This window comes from Astatotilapia calliptera, chromosome 5 (genome assembly GCF_964374335.1).
Source record: "Astatotilapia calliptera chromosome 5, fAstCal68.1, whole genome shotgun sequence".
Classification (NCBI taxonomy): Eukaryota; Metazoa; Chordata; class Actinopteri; order Cichliformes; family Cichlidae; genus Astatotilapia; species Astatotilapia calliptera.
This window is the reverse complement of record NC_137426.1, coordinates 38,833,471-38,839,267: the sequence shown is the minus strand read 5'-3', so window position 1 is coordinate 38,839,267 and position 5,797 is coordinate 38,833,471. Positions and strand designations below refer to the sequence as shown.

Below are 5,797 nucleotides of genomic sequence, written 5' to 3'. Positions count from 1 at the left end.
TTATTTTGTATTCTTATGATCACAGTTATAATCAGAAGTATCAATCATTAATCATTTACCATTGTTGAACCAGTTGACAGAATAATCTTTGAACCACATCTATGTTAACATTAATCTACACAGATTATCAGTACTTTAATCAGTCTATTGTTGTTCTGTACTATTCATGTTATTTGCTTAAAGCTGTTTCACAGTTCTGTAACCACTCAGAAGCCTGTGGGTCCTGCTGGACCCTGCCTTAGTTCTATGTTCAGTTCTGCACGTACACAGGCCTTTAAAGTACATGCACGCTCTTATATAACACATGCATGTGTACACACACACTTAGTAAGAATAGGAGGGTCGTCTGAGGACAGTTTTCTGATAGATATACTTTCACAATAGACACGAATAGATATACACACCACACACACTGGTTTTCTCTGAGTGCTGGGCTGAGTGGAAACATCTGGAGGCCTTATAAGGAGAACTTGTGGAGTGAGGGGAACTTCCTGAGTTCTGAGAACTGACTGATACTTATCATGTGACTTGACATCATCATTGTAATAAAAGCCTTGTGAGATGCTTGTTCGGGGGAGATCGGCTCTAAAAGGCTTGTGATGCTCATCTTCCCCATATGTACATATGTATAATAAAAATCACTATTCTGACATCTACTGAGACCATGCAGTCGTTTGTCTTCTCCTCAAAACACGAATCATGACACTCCAAACGCTGGTTCTGATCATCTGGACGTTTTCAGTGGGAGAAACATTTCGTCATCATCAGCTGACGTCTTCAGTCTCAGCAGGTTTCAATCTTACAAACAGGACATGTGCATAATGACTGAAACCAGCCCACTGAGGGAACAATGGGCTGTGAGGTCAGTTCCTTCATCATTATTATGCAAATTCTCATAACTATTGATCACCAACAACCACTGATCAGTAACCATGAGTCCCATTCACAGAGAGTTGGGGAATGGCTGCAATCACAGCATGTAAGATGGTGACAGATGTACCCTTAGGCCCCTCCTCGATTCAGAGATGGTCTTTACCTTTTCACGTGAATGGCCTCCTTGACTCCGCCCTCAAACCAGCGTTCCTCCTGACCTCACAGCCGGTTGTTGAATGGTACTCATGGTCATTGATCAGTGGTCAAGAAATGTTTCTCCTGCTGAAAACATCCAGATGAAAAGAATGAACTTTTGGGATTGACTTACCTGGATGATTGAGCATGCATCAAGACATAACTGCATTATGTGTGGCAGTGGCTTGGAGTCCAGAAAGCATTATATGCCAGCTCAAATATTACAGTCAGCATTCATACTAAATCCAATGCCAGGTGAGCATGTCTACACCTGAACAACAGATACCCCGTGCCAGGTGATCATACTGATGCCAGCAGGCTTCCTTAATCACTGGGCACCATCTTACCCACAATCCACTTGGCCTGGCTGCGCCCCATCTGCACTGGCTGCTCCCTTTATACTGGAGTGCAGCCAACAGAGCAGACCACAGCCACACAGTCTGCTGCTACATGTTCTAGAGTTACCTCGGCTTTTATCACTAAAGCTCACAGAAGGATCGGTTCGTTTCCTGCCACTACATCTGATCTGTTACAGTGAAACAGCTTCTATAATACATCTATGTATCTGTACGATCATAAGGACACATTTACTGTATATCACTGCCATCTGCTGACTAAACACATGAACTGCAGCATCACGTAACCACAGCCAGGTTTCTCCTACAGGATCATATATATTATTACCCCTTTGTCTGTGTTCAGAGTATGAAACGCTGTCATGCTGATAACCAGAGTGTCACAAACAGGAGAAGAACTTCAGTTCTTACGACTGATTAAACACAGAGCATCTAAGACCTTGTCTTCCAGTAACACCAGCATACTTCCTTCAACGTGCACATTAAGCACATGTGCAATATTTATGCTGAAAAGCGAGTCCGTTCATTACTCGACTGGGTTACTGTAAATCATTATTATCAGGCTGCTCTTTGTGTTGTTATATCACGGCTGCATCATTAGTGACTGATGGAGTTTTAATGTTGTGGGGCAGGGGTGTCCAACCAGCTATGAGCCAGTCCTGCAGGTTTGAGATCTCACCCTGGGTCAGCACACCTGAATCACATGATTAGTTCATCACCAGGCCTCTGGAGAACTTCAGGACATGTTGAGGAGGTCATTTAGATCAGCTGTGTTGGATCAGGGACACATCTAAAACCTGCAGGACACCGGCCCTCCAGGCCTGGGGTTGGACACCCCTGCTGTAGGGTCTTCACCCTATGAAGTGCTGTAAGTCAGCTGTTATAGTGAGCTGTTGGTATACACAGTCAACTGAAGTGAATGAAACCGGTCATTCTGTTTCATGTTATTGTGTGAATGAATCTTTATTCTTTCTTCTACCTTATTATTCTAGCTGCTCCGACCTTTGCTGGTTAACTCCTCCCTCAGTTTTCATCCGATTTTCACCATTCAAACTTTAAACCGTTCTGCTCCTTCTGCTGATGCCTACTATATCTTTTGGTGCTCATAACTTTTATACTTTTTGAGATACTAAGCTTTTTATGCCATTTTTGGCCCATTTTGCTGACAGGGACCACATTACCAGTTTTGCTTGCTGGGCTGAGCCGTGTTTTAGCTCAGTGAGATGAGGGCCGGTTCGAATCCCGCTTATGGCAACATTTCCAGAGTGTAAACAGTTCAACTGTTTTCACTCTTTTAACACAATTTTCAGCTTTTTCACCTCTTTTTAGCACAATTGAGTTTCTTCTGCACAGTGCACATTTTTCTCTCATCATATCTTTGTTTGAGATCAGAACTGGTTTGGCTCAGTGGGATGAGCAGCCGCCGTGAGATTCGGTGGCAAAAGGTTCGAATCCTACATGTGACAATTGCTGGACATCTTCCCTGCTTGCGTGTGTTGCCAGGGCAACTTGTCAACCGAATGTAATACATGTAATCTGCTTCCTTAACGCTGCTTAGTGTACCCTTTCGAATACAACAGTTTTCAGCCAAGAGTTGAGTGTTTTCAGCAGGCAGTTCTCCTTCAGATTCCACTGCACGGCATTCACACGGCATTTTCGCAGGAAATGCAACTTTTTCTAGTTTTATTTCATTTTTAGGGCTACTACAGTGTGAAGCTGTGCTGGGTGAACTGGTCAGAGCCATTATAGGCCTGGGATCGTTGGCCAATGTCAGGAAGCAACTTCAATGATCAAATATACATTGAGCAGCTGGCCAGATGGGCATTGTTCCTGACGTTGCCCCATCCTAAGTACAAAAGCAAACATGTTTTCAGAAAAGAACACGTTAAAGAGTTAAAGTGTGAGCTGTGGGCGTGTTTGGGACTCTGCAGCCGAGCTCTTAGACAGACAGAGCAGCTGAGTGTGTTTGGACATGGCAAACCACAGTGAAGCATCTCTTTAACCCAAGGGTGTGCTCTCAGGCGGTTAGAGGGTCTTGTATGTGATTGTAGTGTTCGTGAGAAAGTTCGTCAGCCTACTGATAGCAGCGCATCGATTCACTCAGTAAAGGAACACGTCTGTGTCCTGAGTGTGCAGAACCCCACCCAGCAGGAAAGCACCAAACGAAGCTGACCGCCCCGACATGCTGTGGTAGACGTCGATCCACAGTGTGGACAGAGGGGAACTCTGTGCTGGGGCAATAATGAGGACTGAAGCTGGGCCAGCCTGAGGTCAGATCAAAGCCTGTGAGCTGAGAGGACATGGCGTTTGAATCTCTCTGATCTTATTTTATCAGCCTTTCCTCTGCTGTGTGAAGCTGTCGACTCCAGAGACAATTATTAGATCAAACTTCAGTGTCGACAGCTCACATCAACTCTGAAATGACTTCTACAAGCACAGGCGCCTCACTTCCTGTGAAAGCTCTGTGTGTGCTGACAGCAGTACAGAGAATGTAACATCTATACATGTAAGTGAACACACACTGATCTGAACACTATAATTATTACAATCAGTACTGTCAGCTGCACACTCCTGCCCTGCATGCTCACATGCTCCCTGCTCTCCTCTATCTTTGCCTGACAGCAGTGAACACACCGTAGGCGCCTGGGCTCATCCTTCATGTACATCTTATTCTTTATGATGTTTGATTCGACAGAGGTGTTCGGTCAGGTGGCCTTCTTCATCTATGTGACCTGGGCGTGCCGGGTCCACTGGCTGTGGCCCCCTGTGGCTACATGAGGTGTGGAAACTCAGCAGAATTTGGTTCTTGTCCTTAAAATGTGAAGCTTTCATAAAGACAAAGGTTTGCTGTTGTTAAAGCTCATTAATGTTAATCCTGAAACCTGATTATGTGCTTATGCGTTGACCATGGGACAGTCTGTGCCTCAGATGCCCTCTAGTGGGAAAAAGGAACTACAAGCAGATTAACTCTGACTCTTTTGAATGTATTAGAGGACTTATACATCATTTATTACTGGGCTGGAAACTACACAAACACAGGGTAGGTGCATTAGGCTCTCATTACAAGTCAATACATCCATACAGCTACTCTGTGGCTGCAAAACACACAGATCACAGCCGCTATCCAGTATAGGAACAGCAGGAATATGACAGGCACACAACAGGAAGACATGCTGCATGTATGCAGGTCACAGAAACGTAGAACAAGGCTCCAAAGATCACACATTAGAGAAGAACAAAGCTGTCCAATCACTGTTGTTCTTTAGCGTCCACATGAACCTGCTGCTGCATGTCCTCAGTGCTGTAACCTCAATACAGAAGGTTTATACACAAAGCACTGGGCTGATCAGCATCCACCACAGCTAGTTACGTCATATGAGACATAATAATCAATCGTGATCATTGACACACTGTTAGCTGCCAGCCTGAGGCAGTGCGTGCTCTGTTAACACTGTTAGGACACAGACACTGCTCAGCACCGCTGATGACTCCTCACACAGCTGGGACAGGCTTACCAATGCTCTATAACACACAGCTAAGTTTCTTCTGAGTGGACGAACATGACAAAGTGCTGTTTGATAGCTGCTGTTGGCGAACACCACACAAACTCCTCTAAATCGGCTTTCCGATGTGATGCAGTTCCGGCGCTCACGGCCATACCTGCCTCGCTGTGCGCACAGGCTGCAGACCCGGGGCCTAAGTTGAAGCCCTTTAAATGTCCTCGTTCGGTCGTCCTCTGCAATGACACCTCCTCTCCCACATCACACAAAGGCCTCTGCAGATGCACACAGCCAGGCTGGGACGCTCAGCTCCGCAGACTATCTTTATTTGCAATTTGCGCAGAGCAGCAGAAATCCCACAAAACCGCAGCATCATCCAGAAAATGCGCAGAGAGAAGCGCGGTGGGGGAGGGGGGGGGGTATCTGGCGCACCGAGTGGCCGGTAAACGATGCAAATTACGTGTAAACTGCGCTCCGAGCCCCTGGGACGTGGCTCAGGCTGCAGCATTTTTCACATCATCGGTTCTCCTCGGGATCCAGTGCGGCCGGAACCAGGACACCACCCGATGCGTCAGCGCTATGGGAGCCACGACTATGCCCATCATAGAGCCTCCATCACGGTGGAAAGTACAAACGGTCCGCTTACCTGCGATTGTCAGCCGCTCCACTTTCCGCTTCACCACCGGGCACCGTCAGCTCGGCATCAGAAAACTATCCACCTCCTCCTCTGTGCTCTTTCTCGTTAATGCAGTGCAAGGCTCTCCTCCGGCTCGCTCCCTCTCCGTTGTGGTCTCCGCACCTCCTCCCTCCTTGTCTGCGCTCTCTCGGGTCTGCTAGCGAGCATCCGGGTGTGCAGATGTGTGCACATGGAGC

The 5,797-nt window shown here is 46.6% G+C and overlaps 1 protein-coding gene across 2 annotated transcripts in view; it reads right to left on the bottom strand.

The window, feature by feature from the left end:
• nfasca (neurofascin homolog (chicken) a) overlaps positions 1-5,797 on the bottom strand; it is a 156,401-nt gene extending 150,604 nt beyond the window's left edge. For both annotated transcript variants that reach the window (XM_080301467.1, XM_026169156.2), the window contains exon 1: positions 5,571-5,797. The gene's annotated coding sequence lies outside the window, so the exon portion shown is untranslated. The remainder of the gene's footprint in view (positions 1-5,570) is intronic.